We start from the raw sequence: 16,772 nt of genomic DNA, 5'->3' as shown, positions 1-16,772 counted from the left end.
GCAGCCGAACCACATATAACCGCTTCAGTAACCTCACGTAACCACAGACAGACAGAGGATTTAGCAGAACATTTCCGAAGTGTTATCAAGTAGGCTACCTCTGCCTGCGCTGCTTTGGCCCCCCAGCCAGGGACCCATGCAGTGAGCTGATGTAATGTGGTGCCAGGTTTTTCCAGGGCTTTTTTTTACAGTTTCCAGGTACACTGATGCACGTTAAGGTTACAGCTGGGAAACACCTGAGCCAGCCGCCTGCAGATATTGCTTAAGTTAAATCTCACCTCCTGCACAGGGAACACTCTCACAGCCGGGTCACGGCAGCAGAACACCTTCCATAGCACATTTGGAAACACCACACCCAAACCAAAAGGAGCCCAGGGAAGTCAGCAAGTTTCATCAGTAAATATTATGGGGTGCCTGCAAACACCTTCCTTAAAGCCGGGTTCCTCTATGGAGCATCACCCAGCACAGCGGGGATTAAATTTCACTGCTAGGCAAAACTCTGATGTAACAGAGGAACTTTCTGCCAGAGCCCTTCAGCACCGCTTGTGACATGGGGAGATTTAATTTGAAGAACATGCAAATGACAGCATTAACACACTGCCAGCCTTGGACTTTGTTGTGGTCGTAAGCGAGTGTCCCAGAGGAAGGGAACTGCTTGGCACGTGCTCTCTCTCCCGTCCTGCTTCTAACCCTGGCCAGAAAGCAGCGAGGTCTGTCAGGTTTTTATCCAGCTTGCAGGTAAAGGGTTACAGATTCTAGGAAGTATTAAATGCAAACTTTAAAGGATTTTATTTTCATCTGCAGTCACATGACGCCCTAATACCCAATGACACTAACTACAGTGTCTCATTAAGAGGTCATGCGAACTCCCAAGCTAAACAAGGCATTCTTACATATTTAACATTCAAATGCAGAAGCCACGCTAAGCCATGGAAGATTGCAATCAGAAAAAAGCTACACTTCCTGATCAGCACAGAAGCTACAGGTAGGAAAAGTTCTCGTTCCTTTAAACTTACAGCACTGTGCTTTCGAGAGAAAACGTTTCCAGGGCATATCTTGTACACTCTTTCTTTCTCAGCTTTCACAATAATCTAATACTTTTATCTGGAAAATACCTGACCCCGCTTGTTTCACCTGTTGTAGAATCAGCAATGTTTTTATGCTCGGAAACACAGTTGGCTCAGCAGAAATCCAAACAAAACAACGTTCTTAAACAGGATGTAACTGCTGGTAAAGTCATATTTCTTTAAGATTTCCTAGTTATTGAAACAGCTGCATTAGAGTATGTGAGGTGAAGGGGGTGTTAATGCGTCTGATGTCTGAATCAAAGGGATTTAGAGCTCTTCTGACTTTACTTATGCCATGAATTGCACATTGTTTCAGTCCCTTCAATGAAAGCGTATTTTAGTGGATGTGGCTTCCTCGCTGGACTTTCATGATTTCTGAGTTCTCCTCCTATAATTTGGTGCATTTTAAAGAAAAAAAAAATCTTGAAAAAGCAAATGAAAGGCAGATGAGGAGGGTTCTTCAGTTTTTCAGTGCTCTATAAAAGCAGAAAAAATTACAAAATAGGGGAGTACTAAGAAAGTCAGTTAAAACCCAATTAATTGAGAATTTAAATTGTATTAAAGCTTAGCCATTTTTACAGTAAGTGATAAAGTTTCAGTGAGAGCTGCTGGCAAAATTGCAGGAGTTTATTTTTTTTAACTTTTGCTGAAGGATATTTCTGGGGTACAGCATTAGTATTTGTATCACAAAGACCTTTTTCTCATCACAGTTTTTCTCTAAACTGTAATTGTTTTCAGGCGGGTTTCCACAAACTCGTCATTTTCATCCCTTTATAGGATTTTAGTTGTAGACTACATTCTGTAGAGCTACAAAATCCATATTTACTCAAAGATCTCGAGTGCATCAGAAGGTTTCCACCCCCTGGGGATTGCCACTGCATGAAAGAAGCAAGCGGTGTTTATTGTTTTACTCCTACGATGGTTGGGTGGTAATTGCAATCAATGTATTTTTTCCTCAGTTTTTTCTATAAAACCCATCTCTTTTTCCTCTTCCCACGTAATGCTAGTGGATACCAATAAGAAGTGGAGAATAACAATACCTACAGCACCTTGCTTCTGATAAGCTGTCAACTTTCTCTGCTTTATCATTACCAGTACTTCAAGTACATTTGAGAAAGGTTGAGCCCCAACAAGTTTATTACTAGTGCTTAAAGAAATAAACAGTCAGGCACTTCCAGAGTGCCCATCTCGAACTACTGTAGGTCTAATGTCAAGAAGGGCCAAGACCCCACTTTGGCCTGGTCTGTCCAGCCCAGGACATCAAAAATCTTTTACCAAGCCCACAGACCTGCTCACCTCCCAGCAGAGGAGTTCGCCATAGTGAATGTAGCAAGAAGCCACCACGCTTTAACATAACTATTCTACATTACTGTGACTGACCTCTGAGCTTAAATTAGTTTTAAAAAATCTATTCAGTAACTCTTATTTGCTAAGCTAAACTGAAATATAAGGGGAGAGTGGGGAAGGCACGAGCTCCCACCCAAACAGCCACTCTGTGACACAGGCTTTCACCTGTAGGCTGCACCTGCTGAGGGAGGAACAGCCGGCCTCAGCCAGTCTCTTTTAACAAATGTTTGTACAAATCCGGTGGGTCACGGAGAGCCAGCACTTAATAGCTACGGAGTTAAAGCTGCTGAAGGTTGATTGCACAACATGTCTTTGTAGGATGGGAGATACAAGGAATGCTAAAGTTACTCTGTGGGCAAACAGGCACCGAGTGAGGCGAGAAGTCGCTCATTTCCAGAGGAGAGGAACACAAGTGAGGAGTGTGCTGCTAGCACTCTAGCAGTACAGATGTTCTTTACAGCAACAATTTTACAGTCATTACAGGAATCTGCACTGATTTAATTTCTGGAGAAATAATCCAACCTGTTATCTCGGTTTGTCACATCAGCATAGTCAAATGTAGCGTTGTTTCATGCATGGTGAGGACACACAAATCAAAGACTTCCTTCTCATACACAAGAAAGGAAAGAGATGATTGGAAACTGAGATCACCGGAAACCCAACTGAATTTTTCTCTTTGATCCTGGGGAGAAATCAAGCAAACATAAAAACAAAAACACTTCCACAACTTTGGAATAGTTTTCTCTTTCCCCTCAAACCAAAGCTAAGCAAAGCACTGCTCGAAAGCCAACCCACCTCTTCACAAATGCTTGCAAATCTCAGGAAACTTGTACCAGATTTAAGGTTCATACTGAAAATCATCAACCTGATTTTATCGCAGCTCTAGGCAGGTGGGAAGACAGGGCAAAACTTGCAAGTGAAGGGAACTGTGTCTTCCTCAGAAAACCTTCTAGAAAGTGGTCAGCAAGCAAGATAAACATTTCTGAGTGCTGAGGCCCTTCTCTAACCACACAGTTGTTTTTATCAGATCTTAAGGAAATACTTACAACAAGTATTTGCTCTAAGGCTTTAACTAATTGAAAGCCAAGGTGCCTCATACAGGCTGGGGTGCAATCCTTTCCCTCCCGCTGTGGAGAAACAATGAGCAGGAGGACTTGGAGCAGGCAGGGCCCACACAGGAGGCCAGGGTCTCCCCTGGCTCCACCCTATCGTACCACCTTAGGAAAGCCTTCCTTCAGGTCTTTTGGGAAGGGGTGGCCTTCTGTGTCTGCACAGTATCCAGTCAGACACGGCCTTGGCATTGTCTATGTCTTGCACTGCCACTGTTTCACCCTTGACTTGGTGGGCATGGGACTTGACACATGCAACACACTGACATATGATGATATTTAGTCAGTTAATAAATATTTGTTTCAAACTTACAATTCCTCCTTCAAAACCTGTTCATCTGAGGATTACATAGAGTCACCTTACAGCAGAGTGTGAATGAGACTTCCACCAAAAAAAGTTAACAACAGGAAAAAATGTACACGATCTCTGGGCCTCCTTCCTTTCGTGAGAGAAAATACGCTGGTGGCTTTTTTTTTTAGCACAGGTTGGTTGTTCTAGCACTCCCATGGGGGGTCCATTTGAAATGAAACAGTGAAACATCTGGTTTTCAGTGGATGTGCAGCGTTGAGACGCATTGCAGGGAGGGCACGGCTGAACCAAGAGCGGGAGGCCAGGTCCCAGCTCCTGGCCTCCTCACACCTGAACTATCCCCTGAGTGTGCTCGCTTCATGTGCAAGCAATGATGCATGGAAAACTTAGGGTTTTGCTGAGCTATTGAAGAAGAGTGCTGGCAAGCAGGATGTATTGCCATGGAGAATAGGTATGAAACATGATGTAGTTTTACCTATTAAAAGTTTGATATCAAAATGGACAAAATACATGAGTTTTGGTAGCAAGGTCAAAAGGGATTGTTGCCAAGAGGGAACAACACAGCAATTTTCCTTGAGCTCCCCTCTGAGTCACTTTCACTTGGACATATGGAGGAACTTTAAAATTTTATTAAGAGCTGAATACATTGTTTGGAAACTAAACATTTAATCAGTTACAGCAGGAAGGGGGGGGGGGGAGAAAGACCTACGTTTTCTTTTGTGTGTGACATTTTTGTCTGCAGTTTCTATACAAGTTTATTTAACTTCCAATTCTTCACTTTAACCACAGATGTTTGCTGCAAAGCCGCAGATGCTTTCTGGTTAGAAAAGTATTTGTGGTCAAATATTCTATTATTAATTCACATAAGTTACTTTTCCATTTGGGAGAAAGGAATAAGCCATCTCCCTGCAGCTTACTTTTTTTGGCGTTACCAAATGGGCCTGGCTCCACTTTGAATCATTCCCCAACTATTAAAGAAAGATGTGTGTTGCTATTAAAGAGCAGTTAATCTTCTGATTTTATGTAAACAAGCTCCAGTGCCTTGCTATAGCAGGCAATGTGCTTTTCTGCAAGAGCTGAGTAACAAGGAGGAGAGTACCCCTAGTGAAACAGGAAACACACCCACAAAACAACTGAAAAACCTTTCAGCCTGGAGTCCACCCTGGGACCTTGTCAAACTGGCTCCAGTGGGAGCAGTGTCAAATCCTCACACGCAGGCCAGGAGGAAAATACACAGCCCGATGCGCCTGGGTGCAAAGGCACTTTGCCCAGGCAGGTTGGCATTAATGCCCACAGACGATTAATGCCCATGCACTCTTGATGTGGAGGCTCCAGAGGCTGCTTTAAGGCAGGAGTGTCCCAAATGAGATGTGCGGAGCCTGGGGACTTGCCAGGCTGTGGGTCCCCTCCTCCTCTGAAAGTCCATCCTCTCCCTGTATTTGTTGCAATGGTTGCATTTACTGCCTGAGCTGTATTTATGGCATTCCCTTCCCCCTTCATCCCCCAGCCACTTGGCAATTCTGTTTTATCAGCAGCAGGTTTGGAAGTGTCCAGCATTATCTACCTTACTAAGCAGCTGAGCTTTGTGCAACAGCCAGGGATGCAGAAAGCAGGGCCTGTGCCCTGACAGCTCGACAACAGCCCACCAGTTTCCACATCTCTCCCTCCATGCCCCTGCCCACACCAGGGCACGTCCCAGCTCCGGGACCAAGTTACCTGCAGATTCTTCCCCCTGCCCCAAAAAGTGTTAGCAGCTCTTACTCCTCTTACAGCACACAAGTCTGATAGCAATCTGATTTGGGTGATTTTAACGTGGCTTATTTCCAAGGAGCTACGCCTCTGATCTGTTCATAGTAAAAGTACTCTTCTGACCTACTCAGAGAAAAACAGGCGTAAGGCTTGGACGGTGTCAGGTTTTTGAAGTAAGCTGATGGTCTTGCTCACTGTGTAGAGCTCAGTGGAAAAAAAAAAGAAAAAAAAAAAAGAAAAAAGGCAGTTCTGTCATCTTCCACTTACATGAATAAAGCTTTGTTAAGGTCCTTTCCACCTCTATTTTTGGTTTGGGTGTGGTGTGGAAAAAACAATATTTACCATCTCAGTAGCTGTGCCCTTTGTGTATTTGTTTTCATGTTCCCTTTCCCCATGTGAATTCAGCAGATGTTGCATGGCTTGATAGCAGCCCTGTGTTGCTGTAGCCTGAATGCATGCGTGTCTCCGCTGAACGTTAGCAGTGAACGGGCTGTGTCTGTGCAGCAAAGATACAGACTCAACTGCCAGGCACCGTTTCACAGGCAAACATGCATAAAGAAGAAAAATACCGTAAGATTTCATTTTCAATGTAAATGAAACAGAAGCTACAGTCATCGGCCCTAAACTGAAGGCCTCCAGGGGCCTGAGACGCTACAACCATGTACAATGTCCCATTTCCATCCTTAACATCTCTTTTTAAATTGAAATCACTTGAGAGTATTTTCCCTTGCATTGGATGAATACGCTCAGATTGCTAAAAGGCTACTCCATATTTACCAATATACATTAAAAACTAATGATCACTGCAATTATCCAATTCATTACCTTCCATAAAAATGTTTCCATCCATTCTATGTTTATGTAGAGTATAAAAAGACAGATTTGCTGATGCACAGATGATGAAAAAGCCCTAAGACCTCTTAAGGAGACAGAGCAAAGACAAAGAGCTTGAGCTAGGGGAAGGAAAGCTGCATGCTTTCATGGCCAATACCAGCATCATGCATTCATCAGACTACAGCATTAGTTTTGTTTCATTTCTCTGCCATCCTTCCACAATAAAGCTTCACTGTGGCACCACTGAAAACAATGTGGCTGGATGTGTCTCCTGGAGAGAGACAGTGAGTCCGTTTAGCTCAGAACCCACACTGATATCCACATTTTATATGGGGGAAGACCAGGTTTGAGAAGCAAGGAGCTAAATCAGCCCCAAGCTGGAGGCAGAATTTGAATCCAAGTCTCCTGAATGCTCTAAGAGCCAAATCTGCCTCCAGAGAGTAACCCTTTAAAGTCCCAGCCTACTGTCAATAACTCTCCCATCATGAGGAAGCATGTCAGACGGGCCAATAAATGAGGTTCTTACCCACAGGCAGCAGACGTTTGCCTTACGATGGAGCTACCTGAGACGCACCGTTTATAGCCGTGGCATAAGCTCTCTGGAACAAGGAGTTCTGCTGGAAATGTCAGCATGTTGTCAGCGCACAGCATCGGGAGCTGCTCCGCTGCAAAGGCAGAGTCCTACAAGTCAGACTTAATTGTGCAATTTCCATTGATAATTTTTGGTGAATACAGCCCATTCTTTTGCACAAGATTAAAGGAAAAGGGAAAAAAAAAAAAAAAAGATTACTCAGTTGGCCTGATTCCAGACAACCCTAAGTCTTTCAGAGGAATGAATACCTTTCTATAACTTTCAAGTATTGTTCTACAATACGTGAAACTGAAAAAGGTTGCAAATGCAATCAAGATAAGCAATAATACTGCAGAAATGCATCTGTATTTCACTGCTATCTCACCGTTACCATATCTTTGCCATTTCGGGGCCTTTTTAATGCCGTGGTCAATGCTTTGGACCTGCCTTCTGCTGAGAAATAATTATTGTAATCACAACATAAAAACACTTCACTCTTCTTCACAAAATCATTGCACCAAATCATTCCCTTAGCCACCCATCACCACTCAATGTCTGCTAAGGAAATTGGTTTAAAATAACCAAATGGAAAAGTTCACAGGCGCTCTAAACAGCTCTAGATTAAATTACCTCTATGCTTTACACATTAATCTAAGTGCAGTATTTAAAAGAAAAGAAAAACCCTTTGAGTCGCAAAGAACTCGTGTAAGAGAAAAAGTCACATCACATGACAGGGTCTTTATTAAGGTATTGTATCAGAGGCTTTTCTTGAAGATTTTTGAGTGTGGCTTTAATTAGTTTTAGTGTATTCTGTATCTTTCTGTTTTAAAAGGTTTGTTACCCATTTTCACAGTGCTTTGTAACCATGGCCCAAACCATCCTCTGCTTTTCTGCTCTCTGCCCACCATTCTTCATGTGAAACGTTCAGGAACAATGAGGTAAAAAAATATCCTAGCATGTTTCCCACACTTACTATGTAGAAGCAGGACCACGTAGCGGGAGCGTCCTGAGGAATGGAACAGGAGGGAAAGGACAAAAAATCAAAAAATAAAAATAAAAAGAGAGGCACCGGGTGCATGAGGCTACATATCTTTGAGGCTGTGTTAGAACTGAAAGCTGTCTGATACAGGTATGTCCTGACAAAGAAATCAATGTGTATGGCTTAGGCTCTTTTAGAATTATTGATACATATTTGATCCTTCTCAAACATACCCAGAGCTGAACAGGTCTAAGCAGTTCAGGCTGCAAAATAATCTCAGAAAAAACTGCTTAAGCCAGGCACAGCAGAGCCTTACCACTCGCTGAAATACCACTAAACATCTGGTACTCCTACATGCTAGTACTGGCAGTCATCTGAACTGTGGACCACCAATATCTGACATAACTAACAATACTACCTTTTTGCCCACAAAGTATGTCATCTCTGCAACCACAACATATCAAATTCTTCAGAGGAAAGGGTCTTCTCCAGGTGTCCCAGCGCAAGCTGTATTACTTAGCTGCGCGTCGTCTTTTGATCCAATGAAACACCAGCAAGGATAAGAAATCATGATCAAAGTGATCAATATTACCAGTGCTTTTATACAGGACAACAACAACTTGTTGCTTTTAAGTTGGGCAAAGACAATCTTTTCTTTCAAAGCCTCACTTGTACCAAGAACATTGTTCTCCAGTCTTTACATTTATTTTTCCACTCCATCCTTCTGTGCATGCCTTAGCCCCGTGCCTTCTGATTCTCAGACCCTCTAGTCTGTCTTCGGGCAGGAGGCTGAGTTGTTAATTCATGGTGCTCTCTTTCAGTTTGGCCAAGAAAAAATACATTTGGCTGAGCAACAAATTTATAGCACACGCTTTGTGGGTCATACCTAGTCCTTTGTGTAGGATTCACTTTAGACTAGCAGTAAGAAACCAAAGATGTAACTCTTGCAAACTCAAGCTATTTATAAACGGGCTTCAGTATCGTTTCTTTCTGTTTATGTTCCACTTTGAAGATCCAGTTGTAACTGAAATCTTCCCAAAATATTTTCCAGTCTGCCAGGCATACAAAATGCCATTTTTTTCTGTATTTAACTTAATTTTCCTTTGAAACAATGAAAGCAACATAAACTCTTTACCCTAAGAGTTCTGCTTGCCTTACAAGGAACACAAGTTTCATGGTTTTCCCCCAGACCTGTTAAGCTGCCAAACATGTTAAATTGTCTTTGTCTCACAATGTTGGAGTCCGTAAATCATTGATTCTTCTAATCTTATAAAATTCTTTTCTATTTTCCATATCATTGCAGCTTGATGCAAAAAAACAAATTTGCTAACAAAAATTGTTTCGTAAGGCCAGCGTCTGAGATGAGCCCCACAAGCATGGCTTATTGCAAACCTGTGGTTTGCATTGCTGTAACAACTGCGTTAAATGAGCGTTTGTCAGGATAAAGTAAACCTGACGGAACTTCTCTGAAGTATGTTTAGCGCAGATAATCCAGTCGTGGTATGCTCTCCCTGCTACAGGGCTTGTATTGTTCGCTATCGTGCCATGAGAGAGCCTAGATCTGCTCTACTCTTGACTCGAAATAAAGTTAATCATAGACTGAGATTTCTTTGTTCAGTGAAACAGACTGTTTCTGCCCTGTTCGATTTTACTTTATCTCACATTCCTACAGCCTGCCATATTCTTCTGTCCACAGAGCTCACTGTACAGCACGGTGTTAATGCAGCTGAATAGCTCACCTGGCACAAAATCTCAAATCCAAGGTCTGAGTCCACCGAGAGCCACCTGTTTTCTAAATTTGGCCTTCTGTTTCTCGATCTGTGCAAGGCTCTGTTGTTAAGGTGCAGGATTTCTACTTTATGCTGGTTGTTTTGGTTTTCCTCATTTCCATGGCATCCCCGGTAAGGAGCGTAATATCTGAAGATATAAAAAAGCCCTTTGTGCTCCAGGAGATATACAGGGTTTCTTGAATAAGGCTGCTGGAAACTTTGCAACAGAAACTGCATGAGTAAATATACTACCGCCCAGAAAAAGCTGGGCAAATGGAAAGATTAACTCCATCAAGCCCTGCAGATTCAGGAGCCCTCTGTCCTCAAAACTTCCTCATCACATAGCTCTCGTAGCTCTTTTGACAGAAGGAAAATTAAGCTTAAACTGGCAAAGGCCCCATTCATTTATGCCAAGAAAATCCCACACAATTTGGAATTAATCAATAGCACAGAAATCCCCTCCCACCTACCACATGGAGCCCGGTCTCCAAAAACCTGCAGTGTCTCTCTAGGGTGGTATTTGAAAGAAGCCTGTCTGCAGAGCTATCTTCACCCTCCTCCCATGCCACCTTCCCACACAGAGATCTTTTGCTACTTTCCTCCCATGGAAAAAAATAACATACCCGTGTAGAAAATAAAGGCTAGAGCACCATAAAACCTGGAAAAGCCTGATTTGAGAAAATCTCTTCACCGAGTCGGTACACTTTGCTCCCAGTAAGAAAGGCAGTGTTTCCAGTCCAACAAAAAGCCACACAAACAAGGCTTAACATTTGAGTCAATGAGCACTTATGAAAGGCCTGGTAACAAAGGTATGCCTGAAGCAGAGCCTGGGCTTCACCTTTCTTCTTTCCCCATGCCTTTCTTTTGCTTTCCAGGAGGCCTGAAGACCTTTTTATGGAAGCAAAGATCGCAACTGATTGCCACAAAGCTTTCCACGAATGCCCTTTTTTGAAGCATTCAGGCGAGATGCCTGGACAAGGGAGCTGTTCCTCACCGGCAGGGCGCAATCACCCAGCTCCCACCGTGCTTCAGGGCCTTGTCCCTCTCCTCCAGGAGCTTGTCACGCAGCTGCCATATAAGATTTCCCCGTTTAACAGGGCTGTAGGTAATTCATAGATCAGCTCATCAAGAACAAGACAGCTGCCTTCAGTTTTTTACGGTTTCCTTGGTTGTGTTACAGCAGCATCTACAGGCCCCGGAGGTGATAAAGGCCGTGTTGCTTTGGCTGTCACAGAGCCACCTGTACGACATACCCTATTTAAATATTGCCAGATTAAATAGAAAGTTTCAGGCACCAGACTGGATCCAGACTTCTGGCATCTGCTGCTGCTGGGACAGCAAGGCTGAACAGCCCGATCCCATTCTGTGGATTAGTAAAGGACACGCCATCCCTGAGAAGCAAAAACTCTGAGTTTTAATCCCTTTGGATTTAGGAAGCAGATACCACTGGTATCTAAAATCCCAGGGGATGGGTGACCTCAGGAGGTTACCCCACAAGGTGTGGGGGCTGCTGCCTTGGCAGCCGCGGGGTCCGATGCCTGCCATGCACCTGAGGGGGGCTAGAGCTCACCCAGCGGCAGGGGCTCTTTGAGGCCAAGGAAACACCAGGCCCACGAACATCAAGTTGCCTTGCTCAGACAAAAGGCTATCTGCCACCTGCAAGCCACCGTCACATCCAGTAACAGGACATTAAGCAGCAACACCGATTTTGTGGGGCAAGACCTAGCACATAACAGGCACTAAGATAACCCAAACAGCACAGCAGGGTGGCAGCTGGTTGTGGCCTGAGCTGGGGGCCAGAACCGTGCTCTTGAAGCCCACCTGGGGCCAGGGTGCCCACAGCAGGGCCTCAAGCAGGCTGCCAGGCCTCTTAGCCACAAAGCTGTCCTCCCCAAGCATTGCTCCACCCAACCCACACAGCTAATTACCCTAATATTAATGTTTGCCACCTGTTTCCTTCTCCTCTGACTTTGCCCATGGAGACGTCTTTTCCCTAAGCCTGGATTTCCAAGCTTCCACTCCTTTCATGTCTGTAAAACTTTCTACTATATGAAAAAGCAATATATATATATTACAAATATAATGTATTATGTGTGTGTATATGTATATATATTTAATATCAGGGATCTTTCAAAGTAGTACACGCTAACCAAACTTTGTTTCTTTTGTAAAACATTACACACAATCTACTCCTTTCTGGAGGCAATAGCAACGACGGGTTTCCACTCCCCGCCTCTCTGTAGCAGGGCTGGCATTTTCACCCAATTTCACAAGAGCGCAGGCACTGCAAATTAAACAGTGGCTTTAGTTTCGCAAACTCCCTTGTTGTTTTCTCGCTATTATTTGCCACCTGAATAGGGAGAGTTCTTGTTTGAGGAAGGAAGGAGGAGATCAGTGGAGTGCTGCCTCTGTGTCCTCTCACCTCTCAGGAAAACCTCCCCACAGCTGCTGGTGGCCACCAGAGGCTGTGTCCAGAGCCAATGTCCAAGGGGACAGCATTTTGGCACCCACTCCAGCTGCCTAGGATGGTGCAATGGTTTTAAGGCATCTGGTTCACAGGCTCTTCTCACCTTGTGAGATCAGAGGAAGCTTTAGCCACAGCAGATTGTTGTGTGTTTTTTTTGTTTAGTTTTGTTTTTCCCAGAGGGCACTTTTGTCCATCATGAATTTTAAATATATATTTTTTTCTTTTTTCACACATACAGAACAGCTCAAAGAAATTGGTGAGAGTAGGGCTGTCTCTTGGCAGCAGTTCAGCATCACAGAAATTTAGCTGTGATGGGAAGTTACACCACAAGTCACTCATACATGACTTTTACTGAAAGAAAGCTTTGCTATAGAGGAAATAAAAAAATATAAGTTTGATACATTTAAAGGTTTTCAAGAGGTAATAACCTAGATAACATAGTGTGAAAAAGCCTGTAAAGGACGAAAATATCTTATTTCTTCAGACACCTTCCACGCCTCACCACAATGAGCCGTGTAGACTGAAACTCTATCAGATAGCAGGAGGGTTAGGAAAGCAACAACTACATTTTTATGCAGATTTGCCAGTCTATCTTAGCTGAAATGACTTCTAGTGTCTTTCTGACATGAACAAGGCAGGATTTGATAGAATCTGGCTGGCTATCTGCGTCTCCATCAGAAACTCAACCCCTTTCCTGTCACTTCACCATCTCTTCTTACCAGCACACTGATCCAAACCAGGACAGAAGCTCAGGTCTTTGGCAATCAGCCTGCAGACTGACAAGGAACAGAAAAAGTCAGGGACCACACAGCCCCCTACGTGCTCCAGTGTTCCCAGGCCATACAGACATTCCTACCAGTAGGGCCTGCAGAAACTTGAGCAGTTGAGGGGAAAGTAGTTCTTATTATAGGGAATAATATTCATGTTAGTTCATGTAAATTACTTAGACCCTAAATTAAAGGTGATTTGCAAAAGAACGACAGTGTCAATATTGGCTTTGGGATGTGTTACCGAGGCCCGGGATTTTAATTTTAACTGATTTTAACATTAAAAAGTTGATGGTTGTAAAATCCAGAGAGCCATCCATTGCGAGAAACAGATCTCATGACTGAAGGACTGGTATCAGTCTTACCTGATGAGAATATCTTAACTTCAGTAATGGCTGTACCTCGCAGAAAATGCAAGCCTTTGCTAGACGTTAACCACCTCCCAAAACTTAAGTCAAGCTGATTCAAAATATGTTACATAGCATTAGTCAGTGTAAAATCAAAAGGACTCCTGACTAAGCTTCACATTGTTTCCTTACAATCCCAGGAATACATACAAATCACACCAGTTTAGTTAAATTAAGCCTACAACAGAAAAATAAATGCCTACGCTTGAGGCCTTCTTTATAGACGATGTAATCAAAGACTGCAAACGAAGAGGATTCCTCTCATCATTTAAAGCTAACACTTTTGTATCAATTCTGCACGTGAAGACTGCAAGCACATGCCAACACCTGGCAAGCCCAGTCTGGCACCTGGGCACCGTGGGTGTCCCAGCAGAGGAGAGGCGAGCGTCCAGCCTGGGTTAGGTGCTGCAGTGGCACTGCTTCAGCTGCAAACCCGCTGCTCGGAGCTGCTCACGGAAAGAGCACTGCATACTACACACACTGCTCTAATGAAAGCATGGTGTTGCACTGGCAGAATTAAACTGAAGCAATTTTCTACATAAGAATGATGCGCTGATTTAAAATTGGTTTACACTGATTAGTTTACTCTTGCTTCACAACAGTGCCATTTCTGTGGGCAAACAAGGCTTCAGTCTTAAATAGATGCTTGGACTATCATTCTCATAGGATTAATTTTAAATTAAGGAATAGGTTGCAAGAAAAAGTAATTTCATGCTTCGAAAAGAACTTTTTTATATTTCAAAGGCTTGGAATCCAGAACCATCACTCCATAATCTTATCCAAATGTTGATGTCGTCAATGCATTTTAAAGCAGCTTTTAATTAAGTTAAATAAAGAAAACAGATGCTGCTGAAGGAATGCCCAGTAAGAATTTCTATTTCTAGATAAAACTGCTTGAAATGCATAAGCAATTCTGCTAACTGTGGGATGTGATGCACACAACTAAGTGGATAGGTGTTTAGTGAGACTTGTGTGCCATTTTGTGTGTCACTGTGAGCAGTCAGCACAAAGATAATGATGTAAAATATAGATGAATGGGCCTATAGCCTCCACTTTTAATTTAAAAAGTATACAAATTGCATAAATCATAGCCAGTAGCATTTGCTCTGTGCTACAAGACCATTTACTTTCCTTTAAGAGGAGTTTCATCTGCCCAAACCAAAACAGTCCTCCTTCAGTTTTCTCAGCTGAGAGGAGCACGCACACAAGACGCCCATTCTGACAGCAGCTCCTGTATTTAAACTCCTGCAGTCAGTGGTGCTGTAACCCAAGTCTCACCCAGGCCACAGCGTGGTCTTAAAGCTAAATGGTATCAGCGTGGAAATCTGCAGCAGAGAGAGCAGGAGTGAAAATTAGGTCAGTCTAATTGAATTGCAGTAGTTTGCCTGATAAACACCTTTGCTACCCACATTGAATGAGCTTTAAAGACCACATTAGGGAAATGTTCTTGTTTTCAAAGTCTTCATCTTGGTTATTTCCTGCTTTGCTCAGAGGACTCTCTACTGATACATTCTCCTGGGCTTTCATTTGGCTGGAGGCTGCAAATATTGCCATTATTGAAGCTAGAACTTGAAAATGGACCAGAAGTTACCTTTGGCAAGATTTTATGTACCTTTAAGGCCATTATATGCACATTAAGGTTTATGATAAACACCTAGATTTCTCACCCGGAAGAGCTACCCTACCGCAGGCTGGTCCTGGTCTGTTGTAAGCAGCATGCAGCCCAGGAGGAGATGAGGGAAGAGCTGTTGACTGCTTTGGTGGTATCATTTTCTGACCTTTGGGGATAGCTTCTCTTTCTACCTGGAGGAATACGTACTTAAAAAATAAAACAACTAGCTTTGGTGATGTAGGGTTTTCCAAGCACTCACCACAGCAACAAGGAACATATGTTACACACATAGCAAAAGTGATCAGGAAAGCCTGCTCCCAAGGCTGTGTTTGATAGCACTGAATCCTTAAAATGGCAGCTGAAGCGCCGCTACCCCACGTCGCTTCGCTCCTCGGCTACATCAGTGCGATATTCACACCACTGGGAACTGTAGGAACGAGTCCCACTCTGAAGCTGGGGCCTTAAAGGCTGCATGTGTTATCCAAATATATGAATGAAAGCTGAGCACAGCGGGCTGCTTTCAGCCACCAATCTACATAACGACAGTTATCTCAAATATTGCGCTAGGAGAGTCGTGTTTAGCTCAGAACATTTTGTTACACCGTCTGCTTATACAGGAAATACCATTCCTCAGAGTTCCCCCATTTCCCTGGCCTTCAGCACAGTGTGTTTCTTACCTCTATTAGCACAATCTTTGCTGCTAAGCCATTTATATAAGTTAGTATCTGACTGCATCTCTAATCTTCTGACTGACAGGATTATAGACATTATGTGTTTACTTAAGGGATTTTTCTACTTATGGAATCAGTCTGCAATCTTCTCACTGTCTAAATTATAACCCAGGATTTAGTGTCATCCATTTCCACATCCTCAGAAATGTGAACGGAGGGAAATCCCATTTCCACAGGAGGCTCCCCATGGCTCTTTGCCTGCAGAAGAGCTTATGACTGTACATTCGCTCTTCAGAAACCTTCAGAATTTTTGTATCTAAATTAGATTCTGCTTTGTCACCACTGCCTGAAAATAGAGGCTGGGAGATGACTGGGTGTCTGGGAGTACTGCTTGCAAAATCCAGGTCCTAAGCAAGATAGCTGCAACCCAGATCAAAGCTGGCAAGGCTGGCTAATCACACGGACACGTTTGCACGTGGCAATGTATGGCACATCAGAGGCACCGGACAATTTTAAGGAAGGCAGTGGAAAAAAGCAATGCAGGCAGTGTACCTACCTCCCCTTCTCCCCCACCAGTAAAATAATCTGTTGTAAGAACGTAGAGGACACAAGCTCCCCAGCAAATGCAAGCAAGGAGAAGATCTGCAGCAGATCCACGCCAAGGGACTGCAAATCCATGGCAGACCATGCAGCACGAAGGTTAAGCTGCCATAAATTTGGGTGCACATTAACGTGTGCTGTGAACTATGTTAAAAAAGGGTAGAAGAAACACAGCCTCTTCCACCTTTCCTTACTCTGAAAATGGGCTTTATCAATAATGAGAGCAGGCCAACAGCAGGAAAGACTATTTCCTTTTTCCACCATCCTTATGAAGGATCCCAGAGCATGCAACACAGCCTTTACAGGCAGTTGTGCTGATAAAATTGGGTTGATGAAGATTTTACACGATAAAGCACTGCCAGGTATAGCTGTAATGCTAACTTAAGAAATGGCCAAAGTCTTTTGGTTAAAGCTGCTATATATAGAGAAAGCTAAAATATTTATTCTACAGTTAAATGAAAAAATGCTCTCTTATAACAAACACAAAGACCTAGCACACCCGTTGCCTGGTGT

At 43.3% G+C, this 16,772-nt stretch overlaps 1 protein-coding gene across 2 annotated transcripts in view; it reads left to right on the top strand.

Moving 5' to 3' along the window:
- Positions 1 to 520: 520 nt before the first annotated feature.
- The window catches only part of PGCKA1 (PDCD10 and GCKIII kinases associated 1), a 51,493-nt gene continuing 35,241 nt past the window's right edge, over positions 521 to 16,772 (top strand). The window contains exons 1-2 of one of the 2 annotated variants that reach the window (XM_083835704.1): positions 524 to 710; positions 805 to 985. The gene's annotated coding sequence lies outside the window, so the exon portion shown is untranslated. Of the gene's footprint in view, positions 986 to 16,772 lie in introns of both variants that reach the window. The other variant, XM_083835705.1, reaches the window with a different exon arrangement.

Source organism: Anser anser, assembly GCF_964211835.1.
Source record: "Anser anser genome assembly, chromosome: 4".
In the NCBI taxonomy this organism is placed as follows: Eukaryota; Metazoa; Chordata; class Aves; order Anseriformes; family Anatidae; genus Anser; species Anser anser.
This window is presented reverse-complemented; position numbering and strand designations above follow the sequence as displayed.